Here is an 18,236-nt window from a genome sequence, read left to right as displayed (position 1 = left end):
TGCTGACAAGATAGTTTACAATATCTATAAACCATGGCTCTTCCTCTTGAACTGCGAATAACTGCTCATCCGGAAAAGATTCATTGATTAATGTCCTATCTTGTGAAGTAGACTCGGGATTCTCCAACCTAGAGAGATGGTCAGCTACTTGATTCTCAGTACCTTTTCGATCCTTGATCTCTAACTCAAATTCCTGAAGTAAGAGCACCCAACGAATGAGTCTCGGCTTCGAATCCTTCTTGGAAACCAAATAGCGAATGGCCGCATGATCAGTTAATACTGTTACTTTAGTCTCAAGCAGATAAGATTGAAATTTCTCGAAACCAAAGACTATAGCCAAAAGCTCCTTCTCCGTAGTGGTGTAGTTCAACTGGGCCCCATTTAAGGTCTTACTCGCATAGTAGACCACATGAAAGAGATTATTCTTACGCTGCCCCAGAACTGCACCTACCGCATAATCACTTGCATCACACATCATCTCAAACGGCTCTGTCCAATCTGGTGCTGTAATAATTGGTGCAGTGATCAAACTCTCCTTGAGAGTCTCGAATGCCGCCAAACATTCATCATCAAATTTGAAAGGCACATCTTTCTCAAGCAAATTGCACAATGGCTTAGATATCTTCGAAAAGTCCTTGATGAATCGCCGATAAAAACCCGCATGACCAAGAAAACTATGGATTCCCTTCACAGAAATAGGTGGTGGAAGATTTTCAATGACTCCCACCTTGGCCTTGTCCACCTCCAGACCCTTACTAGAGACCTTATGCCCAAGATTGATGCCTTCACGCACCATAAAATGACATTTCTCCCAATTGAGCACCAAATTAGTTTCCACGCACCTTTTGAGTACGGCACAAAGATTATTCAAACATTCATCATACGAATGTCCAAAGACGGAGAAGTCGTCCATGAACACCTCAACATTATTTCCAATCATGTCAGAGAATATAGCCATCATACATCTCTAAAAAGTGGTCGGGCGCCACATAACCCGAACGAAACTCTGCGAAAAGCAAACGTACCAAATGGACAAGTGAAAGTAGTCTTTTCTTGATCCTCTGGTGCAATACAAATCTGATTATACCCTAAATAGCCATCCAGAAGGCAATAATACTCATGACCCGCCAACTTGTTAAGCATCTGATCAATGAAAGGAAGAGGGAAATGATCCTTCCTCGTGGCTTTGTTCAACTTTCGATAATCCATGCATACTCTCCATCCTGTAACTGTTCGAGTGGGGATGAGCTCATTCTTCTCATTTGCTACCACAGTGATACCTCCTTTCTTAGGAACACATTGTACGGGGCTCACCCAAGAACTGTCAGAAATAGGATAAATGATGCCTGCATCTAGCCATTTTAGAATTTCCTTCTTCACCACCTCCTTCATTATAGGATTAAGTCTGCGCTGCTGTTCAACAGTCGGCTTACTACCTTCCTCTAGCAGAATTTTATGCATACAATATGAAGGGCTGATCCCCTTGATGTCTGCTATGGTCCATCCAATAGCTGATTTGAATTATCTCAAAATCCTTAAGAGCTTGTCTTCCACACTACCTGAAAGGTCAGATGCAATAATTACAGGTAAAGTAGATGCATCTCCTAAAAAAGCATACCTCAAGTGTTCAGGTAAGGGCTTGAGCTCCAAGGTAGGTGCTTCCTCAATTGATGGTTTGAGTTTTCCTTCAGCATTCTTAAGGTCAGAAGCACCAAGAGATTCAAATGGCATGTCCAGCTTTCGCTTCCAGGGAGAAGCATTCAGATATTGTAATTGCTCGTTGTCATCTTCATCATCACTGTCAAAATCCCCCACTAAGGCATTTTCCAATGCATCAGACATTAGCATGCGATCGAGTTCTAAAGTAACCGCAGAATCAATCACATCCACTTTTAAGCACTCCTCATCTTCTGTAGGAAATTTCATTGCCTTGAACACGTTGAAGGTCACATCCTGATCTTGTACCCGCATAGTAAGTTCACCTTTCTGCACATCTATCAAGGTACGGCCAGTAGCCAAGAAAGGTTTTCCCAAGATTATGGGAATCTTCTTATCTTCCTCAAAATCCAGAATAACAAAATCTGTAGGACAGAAGAGCTTATCCACCTTGACTAGCACATCATCCACTATGCCCATTGGGTAAGTAATAGAGCGATCAGCCAATTGTAGAGACATGTATGTGGGTTTTGGATCAGGCAAATCCAACTTTTTAAAGATCGACAACGGCATCAGATTGATGCTTGCTCCCAAATCACAAAGGCACTTGTCAAAAGTCAACTTGCCAACGGTGCAAGGAATGGTGAAGCTACCTGGATCTTTAAGCTTTGGAGGTAACTTTTGCTGCAGAATAGTGCTACATTCTTCCGTGAGAGCAACGGTCTCAAGGTCATCCAGTTTCACCTTCCTTGAAAGAATATTCTTCATAAACTTCGCATAACTAGGCATTTGCTCCAGAGCCTCAGCGAAAGGTATATTGATGTGAAGTTTCTTGAACACCTCCAGAAACTTACCAAACTATATATCCAGCTTTTGTTGCTGCAATCTCTTAGGAAAAGGCGGTGGAGGATAGAGCTGTTTCTCCCCTATATTACCCTCAGGCAGAGTGTGTTCAACAGTAGTCTTCCTAGGTTCCGCAGCTTTCTCCTTTTTCTTAGCTTCTTCATCTCTAATTTCAGCTTCTCCTTCGTTTGGCTTTTCAGCATCAGCAACCTTCCCAGACCTTAAGGTAATAGCCTTGACTTGCTCTTTATCTTCCTTCCTTCCTGGTACTTCCGTGTCACTAGGGAGTGTTCCAGGTTGACGATTTAGCACTGCATTGGCTAACTGACCGATTTGATTTTCCAAGATCTTGATAGAAACCGCCTGACTCTTGCATAACAGCTTAAGTTCCTCAAAATCAGCACTAGTAGGTGCAGCTGCACTTCCTTTTTAAGGGTATGGTTGCCTTTGCACATACTGCTGTGGTTGCTGGAATCCAGGTGGATTAAACCGTTTACTCACACCTTGCTGATATGGTGGCTGAATAGCATTCTAATTGTTACTCTAGCTGAAATTTGGATGATTTCTGTTATTAGGATGATAAACAGCTGGCACAGGCTACTGTTGTCGCTGATAATTATTCACATACTGAACAGATTCGTTGACAAGAGAACACTGATCCGTAGCATGAGAACCTGCACAAAGATCACAAACCATAGCTATTTGATTAACTCCATACGTAGTTAGAGAATCAACCTTCATCGACAGCGCTTGGAGCTGCGCTGCTATAGCGGTGGCTGCATCAACTTCCAGAATACCTGCTACCTTCCCAGGCGTCATCCTCTGAGTTGGGTTTTGATGCTCATTTGCAGCCATAGTCTCGATAAGATTATAACCCTCAGTATAGCTTTTAGCCCATAAGGCACCTCCAGCTGCTGCATCGAGCATGGGCCTAGATTGGGCCCCCAAACCATTATAGAAACCAGTGATAACCATCCAATCAGGCATTCCATGATGTGGACACTTCCTCAACATTTCCTTATAGCGTTCCCAAGCTTCGCACATAGATTCTGAAGGTTGCTGCGCAAACTGAGTAAGAGCACTCCTCATAGCAGCAGTCTTTGCCATCGGATAAAACTTCACCAAAAACTTTTGCGCAAGATCTTGCCAAGTAGTGATGGACCCAGCTGGTTCAGAATGTAACCAGTCCTTAGCTTTGTCCCTTAGTGAGAATGGGAAAAGCCTCAGCTTGATAGCCTCATCAGTCACGCCATTATACTTAAAAGTGCTGCAGATCTCGACAAAATTCCTTATGTGCATGTTGGGGTCTTCAGTTGCAGCTCCTCCAAAAGAAATAGAATTCTGCACCATCTGAATAGTGCCCGGCTTGATTTCAAATGTGTTAGCTTGAATAGCCGGATGAAGAATGCTTGACTGAATGTCATCGATTTTTGGCCGAGAAAAGTCCATAAGAGCTGGATCAGCCTGAACAATATGATCACCCATGATTACTGGTTCTTTCTGCTCAGTTCCTGAATCCGAATCTTCAAAATCTATCTTTTCCAGAATATCAAGAACTTCGTCTGTCTCCTCAGCTGTATCTAAAGTCCTCTTGCGAGTACGAGAATGAGTTTGCATAAACGTTCGCTTGAGTACCTGAAACACAACCAGAAACAATAAGTAACCTCTACGTCCTAATCACTGAGTCCTAATGACCAATGATGGTAAGTACATAAACTAAACAAATACACCGAATCCCCGGCAGCAGCGCCAAAAACTTGTTAGGGCGAAAACACGCGCTAATATTCACGCAAGTATACGCGTTCGTAAGTAATATAGAATACTTTCTAGTTCGTTCCCACAGAGACTCAGACTAATGATTGTTTAATTAAACTCACACACCAATGTATGATTACTTCTCAATGTTAAGACACTAACACTTAGGATTGTTAACTAAATATTAACTACAATTATTTACTTAATTTATCACTTAAATAACACTTCAACTAACAATATTAAAACACCCATGAGATCACAACTTCATTACTACTTCCTTCAATAGTTATTGTTTTTACCTTTAGCATGTGACAATGATGATATTAATCGAATAACACGAAACTGATAAAAGCCAACTTTCATTGTACTAATACCATTCTACCAAACATCCACAATTAAGATAGAAGTTGAATAGCCATCAATTATGTTGAGTTCCTATATGTCTACAGAAATTGACAACACAACGATTTAAGCACAAGTTATTCCTTTTTGATTACACAGGGCAAATAAAACTGTTAGAGTTACCCACTAATCATGCACATCGTACATGAACCTATGCTAGCATGGCAAGTTCTAAATCTCAAGATCCACCGTCGCTTCACAAGAGATTAACACCCTATCTTATATGTTTGCGACGCACATAAGACGAATATGCACAACCAATACTAGATATCATACAATCATCACACACTAAAGTATTAAACAATTAACTAAAGAATTCCATAGTAAATCTATTGCAACCCCATGATCACGATTAGCCCATAATAGCACTTATCGTCATTATGGGTTCATATGAAATCATGATAAACAAACACAAGAAAATAATAACTAAACTAATTATATGAAACAAGAGTATGTCACAAGAGTAAATAGGTTCAAAGTAAGAAAACTAGCATCCAATGTTACAACGAAACAAGAATCATAAGAAAATATGCTTCCTCTTCATTGTTGTGTGCTAAAACAGTCTTCTTCCTTATCTCCTTCGCTCCTTGCTCAATACCACGATCCTCCCTGTGAAAACATCTCCAAATCTACTTATATACTAGTCCCATAAAACTCAGATTACATAGAAGTTGGAAGCCAAACAGGAGTAGAAGTCTAAAATAAATTATCAAATTTCCCGACCCTGCGCGGCCGCTCAGCATAGCTGAGCGGGCGCTCAGGACCCTTCTGGAAAAATCCTGAGTTTGCTCCGTTTCTTCGCCGTAATCTGCCCCTTTCTTTTCCCTCGCAATGGTGAACACATGCCAAGGCTTATTCTTGATGATTACTCCTCTGAAATGCAACTAATACCCTGAAATGCATAAACACTAGAAAAACGCATCAAATACACAAAATACTTGATTTCAAGGCACCAATTTAAGTCATTTTAAGATGTTCTAAGTGGTACAAATGCCACTTATCAAGAACCAGCAAGAGAAGATCAAAGAAGCAAGAAAATCAAGTTCTGGAAGAAGCTCGGGGCAGCCGTGCCCATCTTCAGGGTAGCCGTGCTCGTTCATCAGGAAGTCAGGGCGGCCGCGCCGCTTCTCAGAGCGGCCGCGCCATGCCGAGATTTTCAGATTTCTGATTTTGTTAGAAGACTGATCTGCTGGATTTCTGGTTGGATGGGCTAGTATTTAAAGAATCTTTAAAGATGTTTTTAAGAACGGAGAGCAAGGAGAAGACAGGAAGAAGACCTAATAGCACAAATTCAATAAATGAGAAGAAGAACTAGTTTTTACTTGTGATTCTTTGTTTAAGTTGTAATCTTGGATGCTCGTTTTCTCTATTATTGAACCTATTACTCATGTTAACGTACTTTGTTATTTTATTCAGTTATAAAGACTTAGTTTTATATACCATGCTTTCATCGGAACCCACGGTGATGATGATTTCGGGTAGGAACTAATCGTTATCGTGGGGTTCTAACGAATTTACATATGGATTTCAATAGTTAATTTATTTTGATATCTTAGTGTGTGGTAATTGTATGATATCCTAGTATTGGTTGTGCTTATTTGTCTTATTAGCATCGCGAACTTATAAGATAGCGTGTTAATCTCTATTGAAGGGATAATGAATATAGAGGTTTAGAACTTGCCATGCTAGCATAAGTTCATGTATTTATTATGCATGATTCGTAGGTAATTTTAACCATCTTACTTGCCCTATGTAATCACGATATATAACTTGCACATTAAACATTTATGTTGTCAAATTCTATAGACATATAGGGTCTCAACATAATTGGTGTCTATTTAGCTTATATCCCTTTTGTGGATGTCTGGTAGTAGGGATTCATACAATGAAAGTTGGTATTTACTAGTTTCGTGTTATCTAATTAGTTGTCATTGATAGGGTATAATAGACCCGACTAGGCGTCAACCTGGACTAAAGGAATACATGCTCAACTAATCTACAAAGACCCCCCTCACCCAGACCAATCAAGCATAGGAGCCCAGGCCCGGGTCTATCCTATGACCCGGATCCGGATCCACCTGCATACCCGGATCCGGATCAGGGCTAAGACCACCATGAGGGAGGTCCCAGCAAACACATGCACATCCCACAACCCACCAAGGAAGGGTACGTGGGCACGTGACTATGACAGCTATCAACAACCAACATGCCAGACAAGTACGGCGCGTGTCAGAAGGCCGTTAGGACACTCTGGAGGTGGTCCTCCCCTGGACACGTGTAAGTAATCCACCCAAGCCAGACGTCCTCTGCTCCCAAGATCCAACGACCCTGATTTAGAGGTAACTACCCCTAAACCCTACCTTTGGGCTATATATACCCCCAAGGCTGAAGGGTTTAATGGTTAGAAAAATATACACTCTTGCACACTCACTCTCTCTCATATACTCATATACACACAGCAACCTTTCCATTACATACATAAATCTTCATCTTCTCCAAGAACCTGTTCTTATTCTTACACCGGAGGCGCCGTGGGAGCCAAATCCCCATTCCGGTGTTGTTTTGTAGGTGCCCAACCAGCAGCTACACCTCGCTTTTACCCAGAAGGTCCAGGAACGGCGTCGGACGGAGTCGCCCGCTCAGAGGACTTATCATTTGGCGCTAGAAGGAGGGCGCTCTATCCTTGGGTCTCGGTGCCCCTGGATTCATCTTCATCAGCAAACTCTTAAGAGAGTCCACTTTTAAGCCTATAAGAACACAAACAACCATACCCTTTCTTGAATATGAATGTTCATTTTAGCCATGTTTGTGTGAGCTCGTTACTTTAGGCCACGTTTGTGTGAGCCCGCTCTTGTTTGTTAAATTTTGGTTGTTTAGGGTTTGATAATCTTGATAGTCATGAAGCCTGGGGTTTAATAGTCTTGATAATTTTAAAACCCAGAACTGTTTTAGCTTGCATATTTTCTTTTGTGTTCTACAGCCTGCTGTTCTTGTTTAGTATTATTGTTAGCAAAGCCCAGAAAGTTTATTTGCTGTTATTCTGGAATTTTTTTTTGTAATCTTCAAAAAAGCAACCTTAGATCCACATTTGTAGCCTCAAATCTTGGTCAGTTGTTTGTACAATTGTGGTAATGGCAAGAGCAGGAAAAAGTAAGGCTGGTAGGCCCTCCGCCAGTACCCAGGTCCAGGATCAGGACCACTCTCAGGCTCATGAACCTGGGGGAGATCGAGAGACCCTCCAGGAGCAACCATTGACACAACACACCCCGGTCTTGGAAAGGCTAGTAACGCCCCGAGATGCCTGAAATGTCATAGAACTCAAGCAGTACAAGTACACCAATGTTCCAGTTACAGAGGAGCATATGGCTAACTTAACAAGCCATTAACTTGCTGAAGCAATCAGGCTCTACAGAGATGAACAAGCCTAACTCCAGATAAAATATGAGCAAGATGAAGAGCAAGAAGAGTCTGGGGATTCTCAGCAATCCAGGAGATCTGTCTTCGACCGAATTGGGGCTAAGGCAAAAAAAAGTCAGAAAGAGCCTAGTAAGAAGGAGACAGCAGCAACCAAAAAGAAAAAGTTAGAAGAAATCAGAGAACAGATAAGAAAAGAAGAAGAGGCAAAGCTGGAGCAAAAAATTCAGAAAAGAATGCAGCTAGAGGAATAGAGGCTCCTATCTAAAATAAAAGGCAAAAGAACTCGGAGGGACCCTACCCCCGAGATCATTTTTGACGACGAATAGGAGGGCCAGAAGGATCTTAAAGACATGATTTATGAGCTCCAGAGAAAAATGGAGAAAGATTCCGGGTTAGAAGTTGGGGAGACCCTCACGCCCTTCAGCCACTCCCTAGAAGCCATCCCTCGACAGAAAAATCTCAAGCATTACAACTTCGACTCTTTCGATGGATTGGGGGATCCGGAAGAGCACCTCAACTACTTTGAACATATAGCTCAGATATATTATTACAACGACTTAACCAAATCCAGATTCTTCGCGTCAACCCTCAAAGGGGGGGCTCAAAGATGGTTTAGCAGGATCCCATCAAGAAGCATTCACTCCTGGAAAGAATTCAGAGGAGCCTTCCTTAGAAGATTCAGAGCCAATAAGACACATGAAATGCACATGTGTCACCTGGAAACAATCCGCCGGTATGATAATGAAGCACTCTCAACTTATATGCGAAGATTCCAGGAAGCCATCAACAAAGTCTCGAATCTTGATGAAAGGGAAGCTCTAAGCATATTTCGAAGGAACCTGGATCCAGAACACAATGAGAGGTACATTGTAGAGTTGATAAACAAAGAGCCACAAAGCCTGGCCGCTGCCTACTCAATGGTAGCCCGGTTCATAAAAGAAACAGACGTTCTCCAGGAGATGAGAATGACTCGGAATGGAGGAACCAGGAACAAACCTTCTGATGACCGACCGAAAGGGGGTTACCATCAGGAGAAAAAGTTCAAACAAAGCAACCAAACCCAGCAGATAAATGTTGTACAAAACACTCCAATATTTCAAAGATTGGGTCCTAAGACAAAATCCAAAAGCGATCCCGGTCCACCTAGGCAAGCAAGAGAGCCTAGGCAAGAGCCAGAGTGGACACCACTAAACAGGACCCGGGAAGAAATACTGAAGGAGATCAAGGGAAAGCCATTCTATTATCCTCCAAAGCCAATGCAGACTCCCCCGGAAAGCAGGCCTTATAATAGGCAGTGCGACTATCATGAAACCCGTGGGCACAAAACTGAGAATTATCTCTCTCTCAAATACTTCATTGAAGATCAAGTCAAGAAGGGCAACCTGAACCAGTACATCTCCCGGGAGACAAATCAGAGAGAAGAAAGGCAAAGAAAAGGTAAAAATGTAGTAAATGTGGTCCTAGGGGGTTGCACTCTCCCCCTAGGAACCCGACCTCAGGAGATGAAGTGTTCTCTGTCCAATCCTACCCGGAGATGATGATCTCATTCAGCAGCAAGGATTATAAAGGGGTCAACCCGAATCACAACAAAGCCTTAGTGGTAACACTTGATATTTTTGACAACGAAGTAAGAAGGATGTTGATAGATAATGGATCTTCAGTAAACATACTCTTCAAGCATACTGTGGACAGAATGAAGCTTTGGAGAGTACGCTCTATTGAATGCCAAAAGGACTCTCTGTATGGGTTCAGAAACAACCTGGTCCCGATCCAGGGAACCTTATACTTGCCAGTCATATTTGGATCGACCCCAAACCAAGTTACCCATGTGATAAAGTTCTACGTGATCAATACTCCCTCTTCCTATAACGGCATAATCGGGCGCTCAGCCCTGACCAGGATCCAAGAAATCACCTCCATATCACAACTAAAAATCAAATTCCCAACTCCAACCGGGGTAGGAGAAATCAAGGGAGACTATGAGGTAGCTGAAAGATGCTATAGCCAGGCTCTGGTAATGGCTGAAACTTATCAAGACAACAAGAGAAAAGCCGTGGTACTCCGGAAACATCAAAGTATTAAGAAACATCGCCCCCAATCAAGGGATGATGCGAGAAAAGAAGTTCAGATCATAGAGTCCCTCTAATATCTAAAAGCAACCAAACCAAGCTCAGAAGAGCAAAAAAGCAACTAAGTCACAGAAGAGATTGAATTGAGCCTAGGCCTTGGCCAAACCAACCCTACTATGCAAGCAACCAAGCCTGAAACAATTAAAGCAGGGGAAAGCAACCAAAAAGAGATGACAACCCAAGGTCAAATCTATATGAAGAAGAATACAGAGGCTCGAATCCAGCAGTTGGTGTCAAATATGAATCAATCCAAGATAGAGGCCGCTGTAGAAATGGAAACAATTCTGATCAATGCAAGTGATCCTTCTAAGAAGATAAAGATAGGGTCCGGGCTCGAGACTAACTTCAGAAAAGACCTAGTATCACTACTCCAAGGGTACTCTGATATATTTGCTTGGACCCCAAGAGACATGCCCGGGTTGGATGAATCTATAGCAATGCATAGCTTGGACGTCAACCCCGAGAGGAAACCAGTCAAGCAAAAGAGAAGAAATTTTGCCCCAGAAAGGCAGAAAGCAATAGATGAGGAAATTGAGAAACTACTCAAAGCAGGGATAATATGCGAAGTCAAGTACCCAGAATAGTTGGAAAATGTTGTGATGGTGAAAAAAGCAAACGGGAAATGGAGAATGTGTATCGACTACACAGACTTGAACAGTGCATGTCCCAAAGACCCCTACCCCCTGCCGAATATTGATCAGTTGATCGACGCAACATCCGGGCACGTAATGCTAAGCATCATAGACGCCTACTAGGGGTACAACCAGATCAAGATGAATCCCAAGGACATCCTAAAGACAGCCTTCATCACCCACAGGGCGGTCTACGCCTATGTGATGCTGCCTTTCGGATTGACTAATGCAGGAACAACATATCAAAGAGCGAAGAATAAAATCTTCAAAAACCAGATTGGAAGGAACCTGGAATCATATGTCGACGACATGATTGCAAAGTCTACAAGCACCCCAGGGCACATAGGAGACCTGAAAGAATGCTTCGACAACTTGAGAAAATACTCACTCAGGCTCAATCCAGAAAAGTGCACATTCGGAGTAGGGGCAGGAAAATTTCCTGGATTCATGATAAGCAACCGGGGAATTGAAGCTAACCCGGAAGAGATAACGGAAATCCAAGAGATGAAGCCTCCCAGAACGCAAAAAGATGTGCAGAAGCTAGCAGGGTCACTGGCTGCACTCAGAAGATTCATCTCAAAGTTAGCTGAAAGATGCCTACCTTTCTTTGACCTGTTAAAAGGAGCAACCAATAAGAGAGAAGTTAATTGGAGCTCAGAATGCCAAAGCGCATTTGAAGAAATCAAAAGGTACCTTTCTCAACCCCCGTGCTCACCAAAGCCCAGCCCGGGGAGCCCCTATCCCTTTACCTATCAGCAGGGGCCCTGGCAGTTGGAGCAACCTTGATCAGGGAAGAGAACGGCAAACAGCAACTAGTTTATTATGTGAGCCAAGTGCTAAAAGATGCGGAGACCCGATACCCGAGGCTAGAAAAGTTTGCTTTTTCCTTGGTCACAGCATCCAGAAAGCTCAGACACTACTTCCAGGGAAGGGAGATACGGGTTGTAACTAACCAACCCTTAAGGAAGATAATACACAAGTCAGATATCTCAGGAAGATTGGTAAATTGGGCAGTTGAACTGAGTCAGTTCAACTTGAGTTTCATTCCAAGAACCGCAATCAAAGCCCAGGCTCTAGCTGATTTCATCATAGAATGCAATTTCCCGGAAGAAGAGCCTGTGCCCATGAGCATTGACCCTGAGAGAAACACTGATCAATACGTAGGAGCCTGGGCTCTCAAAGTTGATGGTTCTTCAACAAATGAAAGATCAGGAGCCGGGCTTTTGCTAAAGAGCCCAGAAGGATTCACAATCCAAATAGCAATCTCCTTTGGCTTCTCAGCAACAAACAACCAGGTAGAGTATGAGGCCTTGATTGCAGGGTTGAAGCTAGCAAAAACACTCAGGATCCAGGATCTCAAAATCTACAACGATTCCCAAATCGTGGTAAAGCAAACAAATGGCGAGTACATAGCCAAGGATCCAGTTCTAGCCAAGTACCAGGCTCTGGTCCAAAGCTATCTCGCCTTGATACCAAAAACCCAAGTCATCCAAATCTGCAGAGAGGAGAATTCAGAAGCTGATACACTATCTAAACTTGTTCAAAATTCATCAGACCTGGATTGCTCCGTCTACTTCGAAGAATTGCATAAACCAAGTATAAAAGCTGAAGTGGTCATGGAAATAGACAACAGTCCAAATTTCATGACTCCATTTATTAACTACCTGGAGAAGGGAGAGCTCCCGGAGGATAAAGGGAAGGCTCAAAGGTTAAAAGCAAAAGCTTCAAAATTCTTCATCGAAGAGGGTATACTCTATCGTCGAACCTTCTCCTCCCCAATCCTGAAGTGTATAGGCCCAGGAGAGGCACAATACTGTCTTATGGAAGTTCATGAAGGAATATGCGGGGATCATATGTCCGCAAAGGCCCTAGCTCACAAAATCATAAGACAAGGGTACTACTGGCCTACTATCCACCAGGATGTAATAGAATTCGTGAAAAAATGCAAGGAATGCCAGCTTTTCAGCACTGTGACACGGATGAGCCCATTCCTACCTTCTTCAGTCTTGTCACCAATCCCATTTGCTGTATGGGGAATTGATATCATGGGACCATTCCCCAGGGCCAGAGGAGACCTTAGGTACTTGCTAGTCTCAATTGATTATATCACAGAATGGGTAGAAGCAAAGGCAATGAGAACAATAAACCAGCAAGATTGCATCAAGTTCATGGATAATATTCTAATAAGGTTCGGGATCCCGAGAGTACTGGTCTCAGACAATGGGCCACAGTTTGTTGGTTCAGAATTCGAATCCTACCTTCAAGAATGGGGTATCCGGCACAAGAAGTCATCTATAGCCTACCCTCAAGGGAATGGCCAAGTTGAAGTAACCAATCGAATACTTCTCCGGGGGATCGAGAAAAGGCTCAGGGAAAGAAAAACCAAATGGCCAGAAGAATTGCCTAATGTACTCTAGACATACAGAACAAGCCCCCGAACAAGCACAGGAGAAACCCCCTTCAAATTGGCTTATGGAACTGAAGCCATGCTACCAATTAAAGTAGGATCCCCCTCCCATCGAGCAATCAACTTTGATGAGATAGCAAATGAGGAGGGGCTCAGAACGAATATTGAGCTAATTGATGAAGTCTGAGACCAGGCAGTGGCAAGAATGGAAAAGTATAAAGAGAAAACAAAAGAGCACTTTAGCAAGAAGTCCCGGGTCAAAAACTTTCAAGTTGGAGACTTGGTCCTTCGAGACACAGAAGCTTCAGATCCCACCAACACTGGGAAGCTAATTCCAAGGTGGGAAGGCCCATATAAAGTCAACGAGGTTCTAAGGCCAGGAACATACAAGCTCATGAACATGGATGAATCCGAGATACCAAATATATGGCATGGACTCAGGCTCAGAAACTTTTACCAGTAGAAAAAGCAAGAAAAAGCAACCAAAACTTGTAGCCTATGGCAAGCAACCAATCTATGATCCTATATTTTGTATGAAGAAAATTTTCAATTCAATGAAAAGAATTTTCCTCTCAGAAAGTTATTACTTTTAAATTACTAGTAAACAAAGCAAAAAACAATCCGGATATAGTTACAACCAGATTCAAAGCAAAAAACAAAAGCAACCACTATTTTCTTAGAAAATTTCTAAGTAATAGAGCAATCATCAACCCGGGTGGACAGCACAACCGGATTCAAAGCAAAAAACAAAAGCAACCACTATTTTCTAAGTAAAATAGCAATCATTAACCCAGGTGGGCAGCATACCCGGATTGAAAGCAAATTAAAAAGTAAAAACCAACCCGGATAAGCATTTGAATCCGGGTCGAAAACAACCATTATGTACTAATATTTTCTAACTACATAAAGCAAATAACAAAACATCAACCCGAGTGGGTATCATACCCGGATTGAAAGCAACTTTAAAAGCAAATATCAAAAATGATAAAGCATTCGATCTGGATTGATATACTATATCCAAGACAATTCAACCCGGAAAAGGCTTCATACCCAGAACAACCCGGATATAAACCCAATCCGTATTGGGGGGCCCAGCCATAACCCGGATCAAAAGCATTTATGCAAGGATCCAGACAGCTCTTAAAAATAAAAACTGTAGATGGAAACAAAAGTAAATATTTTTTGGCCGAAAAAAGGCCAAAGCAAAGACAGTGAAATTAAACAAAAAGCAGGATCCGGATTGCCATCAATCTGGAACAAATTCAAATATTACAAATGACCCAAGTTCAAGTACGAAAATCACAAATCCTAGTAAAAAGTAAAATTACAGGGCTGGGCCCGAGGAGCTTATCGAGGCTGATCCGGATCTAAAGAAAACTGGGGGTGGGGCCGTTATAGGGTTCCGGTTCCCCCTGACCCTGCTCTACTGCAGCCTTCACAGCAAGGAACTCATGGATGAAGCTCTCTCAGGACACCAAGGGGTCGGTCCTAATATGACGCTCAGTAACAACCCATGATCTGCGGACTTTAGGAACCCCGACCTGGGCGACTTCAAAATCATAAACATCACTGGCCTTGAATTCGGAAATTATAGCCTCCTTGTTCAAGTTTTCTTTGGCAGCGAGTTCGGATTTGAGCTTCTCTACTTCTTTAGCAAGCCCCTCAGCCCGTTCCTCAGACTCCTTCAGTTTCTCATTTAATCCGAATTCCACCACCCGGAATCCCTCCCGGGCTTCCTCCAGCTCTCCCTTCAAAGTATCGACACATATCTTCTCGATGTTAGTCCGGTTTTTGGCCTCCCGGATCTCAGTAAAAGCAACATCAGAGCAGATAGATATTGCACTCCCGAGCTGATAAGAAAAAAAAAGATAAGTTAAGCTAAGTACAGAATGAATTGGGGGGCATAATCCGGAACTAAGAACTCAGAAATTCAGAAATCACCTGCCCCCATTGACCTGTAACCCTCTTCAAGGCAGCCGCCATGTTGTATCCCTCAACCTCCTCCCAGTCGTCTTCGGAGGGGATACTGGACATGAACCCGGCTAGGTCGACCAGAGATTTGGTACCTATCTTCACGGCCTCTTCATCTGGCCCTCGGCCTTCCGAATCACACACGACCCGGTTAGAAACCACAGCTTTGCCCCAGGGGGCTTGGTCGGGACAGATTTTCTTTTCTTCCTCGGGGGTCATCACCACCCAGAATCTCCTGGACCTCAGGCTCAGACTCGTAGCCCGGATACGGAATGTTCTGAGGGACGGATTATTCGGCTCCTCCCTCAATATCTGCGGAACCAGATCCAGGACCCGGGGCTCCCTTGCTCGTCTTAAAGGCCAACCCGGGAGTGTTGAAAGCAGCAACATAAGTAGAAGAAGACATGATTTTCAGGAAATTGCGGTTGAAATGAGGCAAACCTGTAGAAATGAAACAAAGGGAGATTAAATACCGGATCAAAAGCAAGAAACTTATGCAAACAGATAACAAGTAAAGAAGCAAACTGGACCTTGATCTGGATCATCAAGCTGAGTGAAAGAGATCCGGATCAAAGGCAAAAGACTTGCGCAAACAGATTACAAGAAGCAAAATGGACCTTGATCCGGATCATCAAGCTGAGTGAAAGAGATCTGGATCAAAGGCAAAACACTTATGCAAACAGATAACAAGTAAAGAAGCAAACTGGACCTTGATCCGAATCAACGAGCTGAGTGAAAGAGACCCGGATCAAAGGTAAAAGACTTATGCAAACAGATAACAAGTAAAGAAGCAAACTTGACCTTGATCCGGATCATCAAGCTGAGTGAAAGAGATCCGGATCAAAGACAAAAGACTTGCGCAAATAGATTACAAGAATCAAACTGGACCTTGATCCGGATCATCAAGCTGAGTGAAAGAGATCTGGATCAAAGGCAATCAAATAATCCACAAGGAAAAAGGTGAACTGGACCTTGATCCGGATCATCAAGCGAACCGTGTGACCCGGATCGAAGGCCAGACAAATATTCTATCGTAACTAGTTACAAGTAAAAAGAAAAAAGGAAACATGACCCGGATCTCCAGGAGGGGAGGGGGACCCGGATCAAGAGCAGCATAAATTAAAGGAAAACTTACAGCCAAGATTAAAAAGCAACTTATGGTTCATAAATGTGTCCCGAGTCGGCTGTAACTCGAGAGATTCACAAAAACATCTGATTTGGGTAACAACCCGGTCTTCAAGCACAGCCGGGTTGAACTTAGTTTGAACTCCCTCAGTTGTAAAATAAGGAAGATAAGCCAAGTCATATCCCTTCAGAAGGATGATCTCCCCATTCCAGTACTTCAAAGAAGACTGGTGCATTATTGGCTTGGCTCTACCCGGGCCATAACCACACTCCGAGGCCCAGAACCTAATCTCATAGAAAGATTTCTGACTTGACTTAGAGAGATAGAAAATCTGGTGGAAGAGCTTCAAAGTAGGCAGGAATCCGGATTTGTTACAGCAAGCGATGAACCAGGTCATCGACTTTATCCCATTCAGAGTGATTTGCATCGGGGATATCCTATACACATGCTTGTAGAGGTGCTCAATGAACATGTGGCACCGAGGGCTCCACCCGGATCTGAGATGTTCCATCCAAACCGGGACAAAACCATCTTCCGGCCGATGATAGATCCTTTCATGGGGTTCTGGCCATCTCCACTCAATATCAGGGGTCAACTAGAAAACAGCCCGGACCGCCTCGTTCATCTCACCCGGATTTGCCTCAGAGAACGATGCCTTCTACTGATAGTGATCCCGGCTTATAGGGAACTCAGCAAGCATCCTCTCGAGAGCTTCCTGGTTATATACCCCGGGATGACCGTTGGGCTGTCTATCATACCTAACCCGGCTATAATAGACCTCATTTTCGATCTCGGTCGGCTTTTCAACAAAATGGTACTTCACATCTATCCAATACCCCTCGGGCGTGAAAGGAACTGAGCCTCTCGGCATCTTCTTATACCGGAACTTTGAGATTATCTCGGTGGAAGGAGAGGCTTTCCTAACCATCTCGACCCGGATCTGTTCTCTGCCAGACGAATCCGGATCACTCTCTCCCTCAGAAAAGTTGGGGTAGCAGTTATAGACTTTCCTAGCCCGCTCCTTGGTTCTGACCATATACCTATTAAAATGAAGGTCAGTTAGCCTGGGCCCTACAGATTTTATTTGTTCTGCTAAACGGTCCAGATCAGGTACGTTATGTAAGCTTTACCATAACCTAATGATCCGGACCCCCAATGCAAGTCCAACCCGGAAAAACATCAACGATCTGGATCATGTTAACTACAATCCAAATAACCGAACCACCACAGACCCGGATCTCGATGGCAAATACCCAGATTCGGATCCATAGCAGCCAAAAGCTTAAAACCACACCCATGGACCCGGATCCTAATAGCAAACACCCAGATCCGAATCCAGAGCAACCAAACACAAATTACAAATCCTAAGGCATGCAATTCTACCCAAATAAACTAAACAGGATCCGGATCCGGTACCCCCTACCCGGGTCTAAAGCAAAAACCCTAACGCACAAACAGTTATTTGGAGAATCATAGAGCAAAACATAAAGCCTTTACATATACACACAGTTTTTTCTACCAAGAACACCAAGAACAACAATGGCGAAACCCGGAAAATCGAACACAAAAACCCAAAAATTAAACAAAAACAAGCAAAATACACAGATCTACACACAAACAGCCATACCCACCACAAGAAAGACTAAAACACTAATTTGCACCACGGATTCGAAGGTAAAGAAACAAAATCGAAGCATGCAAAATTGGAAAATCTTGAAAAAACTCGAAGATAAAGCACAAGGAATCGAAGAAGGAAAGAATAGAACTTACAAATCGCGAATAAATGGCTAAAAACGGTGGCACGGCGACGGAGAACTCCAACATAGAAAGCAGCACTTCGAAATATTTTTTGGGAGAAAAAGAGAGATATGACTGTTGGTTTTCTTCTTTGGTGAAAA

The 18,236-nt window shown here is 43.0% G+C and overlaps 1 non-coding gene across 1 annotated transcript; it reads left to right on the top strand.

The window, feature by feature from the left end:
• Positions 1-3,484: 3,484 nt before the first annotated feature.
• On the top strand, positions 3,485-3,591 carry LOC141694338 (small nucleolar RNA R71). The gene has a single exon (XR_012563653.1). It is a non-coding gene; the product is annotated as a small nucleolar RNA R71 (small nucleolar RNA).
• Positions 3,592-18,236: the final 14,645 nt, after the last annotated feature.

The sequence above is a fragment of the Apium graveolens genome, chromosome 10 (genome assembly GCF_009905375.1).
Source record: "Apium graveolens cultivar Ventura chromosome 10, ASM990537v1, whole genome shotgun sequence".
NCBI classification, from domain to species: Eukaryota; Viridiplantae; Streptophyta; class Magnoliopsida; order Apiales; family Apiaceae; genus Apium; species Apium graveolens.
The sequence above is the reverse complement of the archived record's forward strand: the minus strand, read 5'-3'. Positions and strand labels throughout refer to the sequence as shown.